Raw genomic sequence first — 16,219 nt, 5'->3', positions numbered from 1 at the left:
TTGCCAGACCAAATACTCAAGATGTTATGTTAATATAATGCTACTTATAATTCAAGACACAGACCATATGTTAATAAATACTTCACGGGAGAGACTGGAAAGTCCCTTCTCTTCCAAGTAGAGGATCCAATATGGTTTGTCTTTGTGAACGCGTTTTCTTAGTTATGTGTTCCAGGAATTGTGTCTAGTATATATTAGCCAAATAATGCTGAATCCTCTATTCACCACTGTTTTGAATTCCCCAAGGAAGATACTATCATGATTTACACATAAAATCCATAGGAATCAGAAGGCACTTTTATCAGTAATTCAATAAAAGTAACATCTCTTCATATATTTCACTTTAACTAAGAAAAAATGAATTAGAAGGATTTGAGGATTAATTTTAAGAAATGTAAGCTGACAACACATAGCTTGTTCTTTACATGCTTGGAATTTGCAGCCTTTTTCCTAGACCCCCACTATGACAACATAAAAAGTACACTGAGTTTTTATGCTTTAACATATACAAATGGGAGGGATTTTTGGATATTCCCTAGCTTGGTGCCTACAACAAAACTGTGTAACTACTAAATAAAATGAGAATAATGATACCCATCTTCTACCCCATAGAAATGTGCACATTCACGTGACACATTAGTTATGCAGAAAGCATGTCACCTGTGAACTTCCAGACATGATAATAATACCAGTATAGCCTAGTAGTAAGGATTATCCACAGTATCTGCTGCATTGGTGACAAACACGAGTTATTCCATTCCTGGGTACTGAATGTGTGTGTGTTTCTGTGTGTGTGTTTTAAAAGCAAGTCCATTTTAAAATACTCCTTCCTGCTGTCACTTCATCATCCGATTGTAACTCCATGGTGTTGTGAACATGACACCATGATCTAGAGGAAACAGCACGTTTCTGGGACACACGGAAGTGCTTTTATTGAAGGACCTTTTCCTGAACCTAGAGTCAGAGTGATAAAGCGGTTAAAAGCAAGTCTTCTGGCATCAGGTAGAACGGGGTTTAAACACAAGTTCTACAACTTGCCAGCTCTGTATTTCTGGTTATGTAATTTAAACTGTCTAAGATTATTCCTAGTTCCCTATCTGGAAAATGTTAATTATATTATTACTTTGCTCACAGGGTTTTTCTAAGGAGCTTTAAGAGATGGTATGTGAAAAGTGCACAGTACAGTTCCTGTCTCAGCAAATGCTCAATAAATATTAGTTAATATTGTGGCTCGTAATCTTGCATGAGATTGCTATAAAAAGAGAAAAGAAAAATAAATAATTATGAGGGCTTATATAAAAGTAAAAGATGGGTATAAAATATAGGGAGTGACTCATATTTTTGGTGTGGTTTTCTTTATCAGTATTTCATAGGAAATCAAGGTGCTATCCACAAATCCTTGGGGGTAAAGTTTTGTGAAATCTGAAAAACAGAATAAGCAATTAAGTCAAAGGGGAGATTTATTGTTCTGTACTGCTTCTGTGAATTATTTTTCACTATTTCTACGAATAATGGGAGGACTCTGGTTTAACTTTTTTGTACTTTTACTGGCAGAAGCCTAACATAATGATTAATTTGAAAAAAATCATGATTTTATACTAATGTTTGTGAAACTGCAGAAGATATTTACCTGTTACAATGGTCTGATCTGAATGTTTGTGTCCCCTCAAAATTCGTATGTTGAAATCCTAACCCCCAGAGTTATTTATTTGTAGGTCATGAGGGTGGAGCTCCCATGAATGAGATTAGTGCCCATATGAAGGGGCTATTCTTACATGAAATGATTCTAGAAACATATTTATGTTGTTCAATAAGGAAATTAAAAATTCATATGGGTATACCAACAACAATTTTCATATCAATTTAAAACGTTATCATTTTTTAGAGTGACATTATTTTCCAAACATTTCTCAAACTTAATATGGTTGAAAAAGGCTAAAAGGATTTCTTCACAATAATAAGAATTAAAAACTTTATAAATGAAAAAAAAAAGTTTCCTGTTCCTCAAGTAGCTTAATCGCTTTAATTATCAGAAAGGTAGAAAGTGTCAGATTCACAACATATATCAAACATTCCTTCCCACACTTTACACACAAACACACCGTCAAGTTACTCAAATCAACTTCCTCCCAATTTTTTATTGAACAGTTATTCATGTCATAGGTTATCAAGCAATCTGTGGAACAAAGTGGTATTTTAAAATAAATCAGTTCACCCAGCAGTTCGAAAGTGAGTGTTTGCAATCTGGATTCATGACTCTCTTAAGAATAGTTTTATAGCCTTTGAAACAGACTTAAACTGTGCTATCTGATTTATGACTCAGGACATTCTGAATGGTCGCTAAAGAAGAAAACACAGGAAAATGGAATCACTGAAGATGTGTTAGTTGAACATTTTATAAAAGAATTCCTATAAAATTGTTTTCCATTAAGGAAAGGTTAATTATAATAATATTTGAGAGATCATCTAAATTTAAATATGTATGTGTCATGGCTAGTGACTCTGAGACTCCTGGAAATTTCTTTTTATTAATTAAAAATCCACAGAAAGCTGTTTGTCCATTTTCAATACAGGCTCAGTTTAATAAGTTCATTTAGTCTGTGGTCTAGGAAGAGGTAGAAAATAGTGATTAACATTGTATTTAGATGTATAAATTCTAGAGCCAAATAATTACTCAAGAATTCAGGTTTTAATAATATTTTTAAAGTTAATCACTTGATGGAATAATGAAAATTATTTCAACCTCTTGACTTCATTTTTATATCTAGCAATAGAGATTTCATCTACATGTTCTGTTAGGCACTTTCCAATTCTATCTATTATTCTATAAATATAAGGTTTACTCATAGTCAACAGAATCTCCATTAACTATTAACACACAGTTCCAATCCAATAACTTCATAGGTCAAAATTTAATTTTGTTTCAATTGTCTAATGCCTCTCCTAGTGCATTAAGCCCAGAAAAATCTTAATTTTTCTTCCTTGTTTAAGATCCTGATTACTATCATCATATAACTGCTAACTACATGGTAGCTGTCTTCCCTTAAAACTTAATTTAATTCTCTTACAATTTAAATAATTTAAATAACTCATCTCTGCCAATAAGAACAAACTGAGAAGGAATTTTGACCTTAACTTTAACTGGTTGTTTGTATTATTAGACTAGGAGCCTTGAAAAGTGGTTCATAAATATATACATAATAGATGACATATATATTGCTAATTTTGTTTTTTATCACATGTGTAGGAAGTTACACTCCAAAAGAGCTACTTGAGTTTTTTATTTTTCACAGACCACAGTCTGAGGAGAAGGTAGGGGAATGGATATTAAGGGCGCGGGATAATGGTGGAAGAAACACAAAGGTGGACAGGGCAGAATTCAAGGATACAGTCTCACTAAGCGTCCGAAGTTGCAGCTCAGGGACTCAGAAGGGACTCTAAGAGCTGCAACAAATGGCCTCCAGTCGAAGTCAGAAAGTTCTAATCACTGGCATTAAGGGCAGGAGTATGAAATTGGGGCTCTTGTCAAAGTGGCCCCGTGTCTCCGTGTGTTTCACACTGAATTGCGTGTCTGGATTCCAATAAAGAGCATGACTGACACTACCTTCAGAGAATGACCCTCATCCTGTGACCGCTGGCTGTGGGCGTAAACCAGGCATCACTCTCCTTGACCAGAGCGCTCAGGGGAAAGACTGGTACCCGGGCATCGTACAGGTCCATCACGTGGCTGCTTTGCGGAGGAAGACGCTGAGCTCGCACTCCTGAAAACAGCTCCCAGGACCCTACAAAGCGTTTCTGCTGCTGCTGCCTGCCCCTCCGGGACAACAAAGGTACCGATCCCCACAGCAGTAAGAAAAGGCACCCACAGGCCTCCACAGCACAGCCAAGGGATCCACTCAGAACTGGGTTAAGCCTCAGGTCTTGTACCCACTGGCGTCGCGGAGGCCCGTAACTCTGAAGACACTGACTTGAGACTCTCTGAAGGAGACTTACACCTAAGAACAGGGTCGAAAAGATTCCCTGAGTGTCTAGCAACCAAAGACAACAGCACCGAAGAGCTGCAGATCCAAGGGGTGGAAACAGACAACTGAGACGGCAGTCCATGATTAGTCCAACGGGAAAACCCCTAATTTACCAAAATAATTTATAAGACAAAAACATAAAAGGGAGCTGACTGGCTTTGAGCCTCTATCACAAAGGTTCCAAATTAACATCTGAGATGTACCAACTGGCAAACCTTTAGGTCTTTTTCTTTCTTTCTTTCAGTTGTGGCTCAAGTTTTAGTTATGACTGAAGATCTCACGACACTTAAAGACCCGAAATATGGAGACTGCACTAAGATTAAGGTGACAACTATACTCAAGGGGAGTTATCAAATGCAAGACAGAGAACAAGTAAAGATGCCTCATCTTAACCATCAGAGCTGTTGCCTCGCCTAAATCCCCCCCCCCCCAGTCATAACACCCATTGCTCTGAAACATCCCCGAGCAGACACGCACACTCTGATCCAACTGGTAATAAATTAAAATTGAATGAGATAAAATCTTTGGTACTTACAATCAGTTTGACAAGATGGGACCATATGAACCTTCTGTCTGCCCAAAATAGTTAATAAGGCTTCAAGGATTGTAAAGAGCTTTCAAGGATTAAAACCCATTGTAAGAACTACTCAGAGCACAGATGCTTCTCCATTTAACAGCACAAACCGACCTGCTCTTATCTCTGGAAAGAACGAACGATGCCCCACAGCAGACTGTCCCAACCTCCGTGCTGCGCTCCCACACGCGGAGGCACCAGACCCAAAGGTACTGAAAAGACCGGATCCATTTAATCGGCAAATGGTAAACGCTTGGCAGCCATAGATGTGACTAATACGTTTTGTCAGAGCCTAGGCTGACAAACTCTCAGCCAGGTTCCCTTCACCTTCGACGGGACGCAACACGTCTTCACGTCACTGCACATCCGGCACCTCAAGAGCCCCGCAATCGCAGAGTCTTTGCAGGCGGGGTCGACACTGCACCCCACTTCCTCCGGGAACACAGCTATGTCATGACCTTGATGGTATCTCTCAAGGCGATGTACTGGGCACACTTTCAGGACACAGAAACAGTCACAAAGGAGCTCACACAAAGAACAGCGTCCCCTCAACTTAGGGACGTTTCTGGGCACTATTTGGTCAGTCAAGGGGTGCTTCACCGCTGACACTGTCAACAAAAAATTATTGATCGGGGAGTACCGGCAATATTAAGACACATCTAACATTTTTGAGGCCTTTGGGTTCTGGAGATACAGTCTTCATTTACAAATATTTTTAAGCCCATTTATGCTGCCACTCGTGAACTGAAGTCCATGACTCTAGACCATCTCCAAGTTAGCTTCCCCTTCCCCTCCTCCGCCTCCACCCCAGACCCCTCCACTAGCGCCTCCTGGAGGCTCTCAACAGGTGTCCGCGGGCTTCCAGAGCAAGGAACTGTCCTCCGTGGTCGCGTGCCACTCACTATTAGAGCAGGAACTACCAGGCACGTATCTGTAAACATTTACATAAAAATTTAGGGTAAAATAATAATTAAGGGCCAAAATTTATGACAGAGGCCGGTACAAGTAAAATTATACAGCGTTGAGCAGACTGAAAGGATGACTCCACATAGGGAAGGAGACCTTGACTGGTTTGTGAACACACACGGAGAACGTGCATGAGACGTTGCCCGAGGCATGTGGGATACAGTGATGAAAAGACAGGTGTGGTTTAGAGATAATCCCCTAATTTCAAATTGTCTATCTCAATACCCTCAGGTGGGGAGGAGAGAAGCGAGAAATCAAGAATGTGAGAATAGGTAGAAAAATTGATTGTCACAGAGGCCAAGGAAGAAGTGTTTTTCATGGAATGGGCGATGGATATTATCAAACAGCTCTTACTATAGATTTTTTCCCCTCTAATACACATGGCATAAATAATATCGATTTTTATAGAGACACTGAGGAAGAGAAGTTACAAAAGGCCATTAGTTTTTTTAGGACCATAGCATTACCTATGACGAAAGTTTTTTTTTTAATAAAGGCTAAATATCTTTCATTCATACAAACACGTTGTCTTAACAGAGGTTACTGGTGATCCTGAGAAGTCAGCTTTCTAAATAGCACTTTGCAGCACTTAAGGGTTACTATTTCTCTAACACATTCATTGCTTTTTTGAGTCGTGGTGTTCAGAAGTAAATTTTAAGTTTTTAATGAAATCACACTAAGTATGTCGTGTTTATATATTATATGGGCTCTGTCAGTGCCAGGAGCACTGGTTTTTGTTTTTTTTTTTCTCATTGCTTTTATGAACTCAGATGACCTTTCACTGTGCAGTGCTGGGAATGTTTACAATCTTCTCTGAAGCTGGAACATTTTATTTTCTCCTCAAAATAATGCATTTTTACGGTGAAGTAAAAATCTGATCAACATCAAAATTATCATCACTGTACATTTTATAACTACCTTTTTTTGTAGGTCTCAAGACATTTCTTTATTCTTCTAATAGTTATTTACCATTGATGATTGTGTTTCATGCTGACATGTGTCTGACAGGTTAGACTCAAAGTCTGGCCCAAATCTAGGCTGATTTCATCCTCATTAACTTTTGGTTCACAGGAAACTAAAAGGAAGTTTTCCTTAACCAAATGATTCGTTTTATGTCTAGAAATGACCAAACTATGAACATATTTTCTCTCCATAGAGAACATCCTTTTTGGATACATAAGTTTCGGTTTTTATGAATTGTATGTAAATATGTGTGTGTGTGTGTATGTGTGCGTGTGTAGAGAATTTTCTAACACACTCGAATAGCTTTAAAGTCTAAAACTGATTTACAAACAACAAAAAATCAACAAATGGAAGAGCACTGATTAAGCCACAGGTTCAGCACAGCCACAGAGGCACTCACGTGCTTTCCGTGGTTAGAATCGTAGTTTCATTGGCAGCTCCGTCACCTTCACAGTTTAATTTTTACTTGTCATTTTCCAGCATTACACGAATATATAGCCTAGAGCAATAGTTTCAGCCATGTGTATATGTGTGTGTGTGTGCACGTGTGTGTGTAAAATGTCTGAGGTGTAGTGGAACTGACACTACACTCGTGTTAGAACCATTGTAAGTGGTTCTCTCTCCTCTTCTCTTTCCCAGCATTTGAGACCCGTGCCCTGGAGCATACACTGTACTGGGTGACACACCATAGCTATGAATAAGCGAGCCTGTGGAAAGAACGTTTCTACGATACATGGAATGCCTTAATTAAAGAACAGACACGGCGACATAAGACTGGGTAGATATGAATATTCATATTCGTATGTAAAGATTCTACATAAAATGGTATTACTGATCCAAGGCTTAGAGACCATCACTCGCTTGTGAAGACCTAGATGACTGAGATCACCCTTACAATTTTCCACTCAGTTCTGATTTTGCAGATGCCAGCAGCCACTCAGGCAGCTGTGACTAAAGGCTTAATTCACTTCCTGCGGCAGAGTGAAGTGCCCATGCAGCTTCAGTCACTAAGTGAACAGAGAGCCATGACTATGCAGTTAAATTAAATCAAGTAGATCAAATGCATTTAAACAGCTCCTTGCTAATAAGTATGCCTGCCAGTGAGATCCTTAAGTTAAAGTAAATAAATGCAAGTGCAAAATGCTTTCCTGGGGTTGAAAATAAACAAGGTAAGAATTGAAAGAGCTAGGAAATATTATTTTTAAAAAGCGAAAGTTACAGAGGCGCTCAGACTCATGGTGTGTGATTGTGTGAGTGTGTGTGCATGCGTGTGTGTGAAGTAGAATGCATCTGAGGTTAGTGACCGTATCTACATTTGCTAATATTATAAGGTGTTTATCCAAATCACAGGAATACTTACTATTGCTTTATTTATACATTTAAGTGCATCAATATCGACGCAAACATTTTCTGAAGCGGTGTCATCCACTCAGAAACGAAGCACCAGTGGAAAAATGGTAAGATCTATGCTTCTTTACATACCTGGCCACAGATTTATTTGCCATTAACTATGAACAGTTCACTTAACACATTTCTGCCTTTTTTGCCTAACTTGTGAAATGCTAATAATAAACTCCCTACTTCATCTTCACTCTGCTGTCTGCTGAGAACAGCTCAAGCTCACACACAGCTGGTCAAAGTAGGAGCCAACTTTTAAACCCAGATCCTCTGGTTCCAAGTCCAGTGCTTATTCTGTCAGGTAAAATAATTGGATAGACTTTTTTTTTTCCCCAGGAACAGAGACGGAAGGGAGTATCAAAAAAGAAGAGGCAAGATGAAGCAACTTCACTTGCGACGTTACTAAGATACTTCATAAAGTCACGTCTGCCGGTTCATTGTAAATAAAGGGAAATCTCATTTGTGAGTCAGGTCAGGTCAAATACGGTACAGGTGCAAATTAAAAATTTTAGAAATATATGTTTGATCTCATTTGAAGTCAAAGCATCACAAAACATATTCTAAAAATGCGACCATAAGAACTCTAAGGCGAGTTCCCCAAACCCTGCTTGTGCCAGAAACGTGTTCTGAACTGAACTAGATTTTAATTTGCTCAGTGTGCAGGGAGTCAAAGTAGCTGAAACCCCTGAGAAACTTCATGCTACACAAACATTTCCATTTTCTGTGTGTACTATGATGTGGAAACTGCTCTAAAACATTATTCTTAACAGCACAAAGTGAAGCTTCCTTTGTGAATATTTAGTAAATTCCAAAGGAATCAATATCTGGGAAAACAAAATTAGACTATTCAAAAAGATAACAAATTAGAGCTTATAAAACCTTAAATAAATAATTTAAGGTGTTCCAAATAATTTAATAAGCAGATTTTACATTTATGATATGGATTCAAATCTACGATGCAGAGGAAACAGCAGTCATTCTGTCAAAATATGGGGTATTATGATAATATAGAACCTTTCTCCAAAATTCAACAGTCTCAAAAATGATTTGAACCTTCAGTTGGTAACTCTGGCACACAAATTTTACACTTGCAACTGCATTCTATAATGGGCTGAATTCTACCATTGCTTTGTCATTTGAAACTCAATTTTTGAAGTTGAAAATATTTATGTTTGTAATGGTTTCTTTAATTCTACTAATGCTTGGGAGTTTGTGTTAAGTACTAAAACCGTAATGGCTATTCTTTATCATGATTTACATGAAGAAAATGAAAAATAAAATTAAAAACGCAAATCACATGAAGATAACTCAAGGTTTTAGAAGTATAAAAGGTGTATATAGACATACATAATGTTATTAAGAATTTTATTTTTACTGTAGTAAATCAGGTTATGAAACATTAAAATGATGGCTTCTTTGTGACAGTAAATTAAAGCTATTAAAGAATAAATTCAACATTAAAAAGTATACTAAAGGAGTCCATCATGGGTCCTATTGTTCCCAGACCCCTCTCCAGCAGGTCCAGTCAACATAAGAGGCAAACTAAAAGGTACGTCTGACATCAAGACCCCCGTCCCTTTCAGTCCCACCTGATACTTGATCACTGAAGGTGGACAGACAGTCCACAGCCAGTAAGTGACCAGCTGGTAAAGACACCTGACAGTAAAATACGTGATTGGATTAACACATAAACAGCTGAAGACAAACAGGTAAAATTAATTTGCAATCATATTAAGGAAATAAAAATACACTGATTTGGAAACAGCATTTATAAGCATTTCAGCCTGTTTTCTTTTAAAATCTGAAATGCTTAATTTAATCTTTAATATTCTTTTCCTTTAATAACCGAATTAAGATATTAGACCATTTGAGGAAAGGGAGGCAAACAAAATACTTACTTGTGATGCTATTTCTCGATACTGACACAAGGGAGGGAAAAAGAAACACACAAAATGCAGTTTAAACAATGACCAGACAGTACATACACCAAACAATCAGTAACAAGACAATCTATGACAGACACCACGTAACACTGATAACCTAATTATATGTTTATTCATCATAGCAATTTTGAATAAAATTAGGTGAAGAGTAAGCTATTATTTTAAAAATTCAGCAGAAATTTGTTCTTGTTAGATTATTTTTTCTAAAATTGTCTTTCTAATATTTGATAGAAAGGAAATGTGGTGCTAGTAAAAAATAAAACAATTGTTAAGAGCTTAATAAACTACTATATTCATGAGATAATATTTGACATAATTACTTATATTCAATAATCAATGTTAATTGAATAATCAATTCAGTATTAATATCCATAGCATTTAAAAAAGTTTTAAATCTTTCAGTAAGATTGTTTCCCCACCTTCAGTTCTAAGGAATAATATTCTATTCATTCTTCAAAAGATAGAAGTGAAATTTTCAATTATATTCTTTGGTATAAATATAACTCAGAACTAACCTATTACCTAGTATTCTCAATATTGTTACAAATATTAAGAATGTATAATAAACATTTGAATATAGGCTCCTTGAAACTGTCTTAACATATGGCCCAATGAAGTAAACACTACTTGAGGGAATAATGGCAAAGAATGGACAGCTAGAGCTTCAAAACTATTTTATCTAAACCCTTATTAAAATAATTTTATTAATATGATTTTATAAAATGAAAACTTTTGTTTTAATAAAATATTTAAAATATTACTTTCCAATTTAATTGTAAAAAGTTAATGGCTAGTAGATGGAACAGTCAATGATTAACAATTACAGTTTGCCCATTTTTTTTTTTTAAATTACAGGATTCATTGACTATGAAGGTGACCAACAGAGTAAGTAACATTACTCTGCAAGTGTATTGGTTATACTGGAAAGATGTTGGTATTTTAATATGCTTTAAAATAATCTCTCTCTAATTCCTAGTAAAATTTTCCCAGGTGATAATACACTTTAAATGTGATTTTCAGTACAGTGGAAAAATGAAGGCAAACACAGTTTCATGCTTTCTTACCAAAAAAGGGAACAAATGTTTATTAATTCAGAAAGCAGTGATATAACTTAAGACAACTTTTTTCTCTAGACACAAAACATGGGAAGATACTGAAGACAGATTAGGAAATGAGGCAGCATGAAAGCATGCACCTGCTTTTAAAATGTATTTTGTGAGCTCCATGAAAAAACAGGGACGCAAGACCTTTTTTTTTTATATTAGTTTATTCCCCCTACATTCTTATATGAAATGTTGGCATTAAATTTGAAAATTCTTCATAGAATAGAATTTAATATTTAAAAATGTAAACTGAAGAAACGATCAATGAATGGGTCTGACAATGACGGCTTTATGGCAATAAATCTATTAGCTGTTTTTATTAGTTACATAAGCATAGTTTAAATAGTCAGAAATGTTATGGTTTGTTTTGAGAAACAGCAGCTCCCACCGTAACCTCGTGGGGCCCGTCTGCCTTTACCCCTTTTAGCTAGACGTGCTGGTCTTTACATTTCAATGTGCACTGCTGGATGGCTCTTTCTTTTTTTCTAATTTCAGTTTCTACTTTTGTCTACTGACTTCTCACTCTGGAAGGAGATAAATTAACAATCTCTTCTACCTATTCCACTATTGTTGCCACACCCCTTCACTTCAAAATAGCTGAAGTGTAATTTTGGTTAGATCAAACTCCAGGGCATATTATGACTAAGTACAATTTACAGATTAAAATATATGGGAAATATGGTTACTGCTCATTGTCTGCATAAAATTTTTGTTGGCGGTGGTGAGATTGTATTCCTAGAGTTAATTAATAATTTTATTAATCACTCAATTAGATTTGTCCTTAAGAATCCATCCTGAACTCTTTGGCAACTGTCCAATCTTTCTTTAAGACAATGAGATGCATCAGGTACCCTGTGGCTTTCCTCTTCCAGAAGCCATCTCTCTGGAGCCTTCTGACCTGCTCCCGGCTGCCCTTTCTGCCTGGTGGCCCTTTCATCGCCATCCTGGCTTCTTCCTTGGTTTCATACTTGTTGCCAAATGTCTGGTTTCTTTGTATACCTGACTCTGGAAATTTACTCACTCATTTTGGTGGGAGTATTTTCCTTAGAAAGTGGGCATGGGAGAATATTTTTGGGGAAAATGATGAAATATGATTTATCTTACTCTCACTCAAGTTTGAAAGTGTTAGCTGAATACAGAATTCTAGTTTGGAAATAAAACTCCCTCAAAACCCTGAGGACGTGTTTCATTGTCTTTTGTTTGAAGTGCTGCTGTTGAGAAATCCGCAGTAATCATTTGCATGGGACCCCCCCTCTGGTCTCCTCTCCCATCTGTTTACAGACGTCCTTTCCCTCGTGTTCTGGAATGCCATGACGCCGTGCCTTCGTGTGAGCCGGCTCTCCTCACTGCAGCGGGCACGTGGTGACTCTTCCCATCGGGGACACACTTCTGCTCTAGGATTATTCTTAAATTATTAAACTGGTATTTCTTCAACTTGCTCTATTTCCTCTTTATGGAAGTCTTAAAATTCAGATCTCAGACTCCGAGACCTCCTGACCTAGTTCTCCAATTTTATCTGATCTTCGTTATTTTCCATGTTTGAATTTCTGCCCTAGTTTCTCAATGATTTCCTCAACTTTATGGCACAAACTTTTTCACTTCTGCTAACATATTTTCAATTCCCAAGATTTCTTTCTTTCTGAATGTTCCTTTAAAAATTTAGCTTCTTCCTTTTAAAAAAATTTTATTTATTTTATTTTGGGGGAGGGTAGTTAAGTTTACTTATTTACTTATGTTTAGAGGAGGCACTGGAGATTGAACCCAGTACCTTGTGTGTGCTAAGCATGCACTTTACCACTTGAACTACACCCTCCCCTCATAAAAATTTAGCTTCTTGTTTTCCTTTCATCTTTACAGTATCTTATCTTTCTATTATTTTGAATTATAGCTTTTCAATATATAATGTTACTAATGCATATTTGACACATCGTATAATTCACCCACTTCAAGTGTAAAATTCATGAATATTTTAGTAAATTTACGAACTTGTACAACTATCACCGTACATCAATTTTAAAATATTTCCATCGGCCCAGTAAGTCCCATCATGTTTGCTGATTCTTCATCTCCATGCCCTCCACTGCTCCCAGTCTTAGGCAATCACTAGTTTGCTTTCTGTCTGTATACATTCACCTTTTTTTGGACATTTCACATACTTGGAATCAAAAATTACATAATCGCTTGTGTCTGTCTGCCCCTATTTGATATAATGCTTTTGAGGTTCACCCAAGTCACAGCACACAGAAGTACCCTGTTTCTTTTCGTTGCTGAATAGTACTCCATTGTACGGATGCACCACATTTTGGTCTGTTCACTAGTCAATGGGCGTTTAGATTGTTTCTAAGTTTTGGCTATTATGAATAACGCTGCTAAGAACATTCATGTCCAAGATTTTGTAAGGATATAGTTTCATTTCTCTTGGGTAAATACTTAGGAGTAGAAGTTTTAACTGTACTTTATGTTTTATATTGTCTTTCCCTCAATGATTTGACTTTCCTAAAAGTTTTCTTTTTCTTTCTGTTTGTTTATTTTGGTATCTTTATTTCATTCTATATCCTGAAATAGGGAATTTTTACTTGTCTTTTCTATGTAAGAGTAGAGGGCTAAAAAAACTGTTTAAAGCTCTGAGTGAGAGATTTTTACTGAGTTTCACGGTCACCTGACTAGATTATTAAAGTGGAGAATCTCCCGTGTCAGCGCCATTAGGCCTTTCACTCGGCTCGGTCAGGCACCCCCGGGAAGACTCTTCAGTCCGCTGATGGAGGGTGAAGCGTGCAGGACGCACCTTTGCACTTGGCGCTCTGCATTCAGGGTGGTACTACCGCCCTCACATGTGCCGAGTGCCTCCCAGGCCACAGGCCATCTGTGCACCCTCTCTGTAGAATCAACTCTCAAACCAGCAGCGTGGGGGTGAGGGCCAGGGCACAGCGGTGTGAACCGTCCAGGACAATGGGGACCTGTGAGTCAGCTAAGAAAGAATATGCCACGTGCTTCGATTCTAATCATCAAATGAAGCTTCCACCTCCTGAATTCTGGTGTCTTTAATGAAAGCAAGAGAAAAATTAGCATTTTGGACAATGATAAATTATTTGAATTCTAACACCTGAGTTTTCTTAAACCATTTGATACTGCAAGAGATGGTGGAATATATGAGCCAATCTTTCCTTTCGTGAGATCCATTAAGCTCTTATTCTGTTTTCACATGATCAGGAAAAAGAGAATATTTTCCTCTTTGCACACAACTCAATGCCTTTGCTGAGTTAATATTTAATTGATGTTCCCCTTTTTTTGAAAACACAGAATATTGACTTAAGGAACATTCACCTTATTGTACTTTTGCATCTTGCCAAACTAAAATTAAAAGAAGATAATGATCATCATGTTATCTAAAATCTCTTAAATAAGGAAGCACACAATATACTCATTCTACTAATTGTGATCAGGAAAAACAAATCTTTCTCTAAATGAACTTAAAGCCTTCTGTGTATCAAACTACAATTATTATATAACTCAACAGTTCTACTTTAGCCTTACTTGACAGGAAAATAAAAGCAGAATTTCAGCTCAATTGTAGCAGTCTGTTCACTGTAAATGTAAAGTAACATTCATCTCTCTGCCCTTCAATATATTTTGCTGTAACAGTGTGTGAAGGGCCTATTTTTATCTTTAATTATCTAAGTTGCCTCTTTGTTTCTACAATAGGCAGAATATAAAATTTAAATAAAAATATATGTACCAAAAGGTGAACTGAATTCAGCACAGGAAGATGGCTGGTATTATCTTCCTTTAACCCAGTATCCTTTTATCTTCCCAAGGATGTGTGTTTTTAATATGAGCCACAGGGTTGGGGATTTATAAACATTTTGCTAATATGTCATGAGAAGGACTGACCGAAATGTCATGTGCAAGGCCCCCTGATATCGGTTAAATACTGACTTATCCCTTCCCTAGCTACCCTGTAAACAGCAGGCAACAGGATATCTTGTTAACACAAAATGATTGACATGATGTGGACTTGACCAAGGAAAGAATTTGCTATGTTCAGATTCACAAAGCCCCGCGTATAAGAACAGGATAATATTCTGCTCGATGGAAACCTTCCTTGGACTTATCAAGTTCAAATAAGAAAAGGTTAATTGCTTAGGTGTGAAAGCATTTTTTTCCCTCTTAACCTCTAATCTAATAAGAATTTTTGGATGCAGTGTTCTTAAAACGTTCAGCATATCTGGCCAAGCTATCTTACGTATGTAACTGACTGGTATGTTTCTCCCGTCAGTCACTCCTGATTTTCTCTGACGCGGCCTTGCTCTTTGTGGCGCGAACAACAGGGACCACAGCCAACGACAGACTCAGATGCAGCAGCAGGGCCGGCAGTGACGCTCCTTTCTGCACGTCGGCAGCAGCAGCGAAACCAGCACCTCAGAAAAACGGAGCCACTATCTGCTGGCATCAACATCGCTTGTTCAAATGTCAAACTGTAAATTGTGACAAAAAAACAAAATCTACTCCATCACCCTTATGCTTCCTACAAAGCTCTTCTTTTCTGTACATGGATGCGTTGGATTTAATCACCAGCTGGTGTAACAATTACAGGACCACGAACACGCGTGTGACGGATCTGAGCCTCACAGTTGAGATAATTTTGCATCAGATCAAAGAAAGAAATGGCTAACCAAAATTTTCAATCACATTGAGGTATCTGAAGAAGAAAAATATTTTAATGAATATAAATCATAATTTAGAATCACATAGTATGGCCAAATTAAAATGTGGGCATGTTTTCAGTCGTAAGCAGCCATCAGAAATTCTGCTTCATTTTAAGAGGCTCTAGTTTGCTTTTATAATCACTGTGCTTTCCTCTGGGAAGGTCTGCACTGTCACTGGAGGGGTTTTGGGGGCTTTTTTTGTTTTTTTGGGTTTTTTGTTTTTTGTTTTGGCGTCAGGGTAGTCTTCAACCTAGAGCTCAAAAAAATGTGAGTTTCCTGCTTACGAACTTATCTTTGTTTTCCTTCTTTCCAAATGCTAATATACGAAGTTGAAGATTATCTGAGAAAACTAGACTGCTTGCCCAGAGAAGCGTGCCTGTGCGTCAGAGGTCACTCAGAATTAACTTACTCCCCGACAACCTACAAAACACATTCAGAGCCCAAAGCCCACGAACTCTAGAACAGGCTTTTAGCCAACAGCAGTTTATGAAGTTCTGACCTCGTTTACTGAAACAGTCGACAAGTATTTTGCTTCTGAGACTTG

The 16,219-nt window shown here is 37.4% G+C and overlaps 1 protein-coding gene across 2 annotated transcripts in view; it reads right to left on the bottom strand.

Moving 5' to 3' along the window:
• The window catches only part of KCNT2 (potassium sodium-activated channel subfamily T member 2), a 282,806-nt gene that overhangs the window by 20,222 nt on the left and 246,365 nt on the right, over positions 1-16,219 (bottom strand). The gene's annotated exons all lie outside the window — the stretch shown is intronic.

The sequence above is a fragment of the Camelus bactrianus genome, chromosome 23, assembly GCF_048773025.1.
Source record: "Camelus bactrianus isolate YW-2024 breed Bactrian camel chromosome 23, ASM4877302v1, whole genome shotgun sequence".
NCBI classification, from domain to species: domain Eukaryota; kingdom Metazoa; phylum Chordata; class Mammalia; order Artiodactyla; family Camelidae; genus Camelus; species Camelus bactrianus.
The sequence above is the reverse complement of the archived record's forward strand: the minus strand, read 5'-3'. Positions and strand labels throughout refer to the sequence as shown.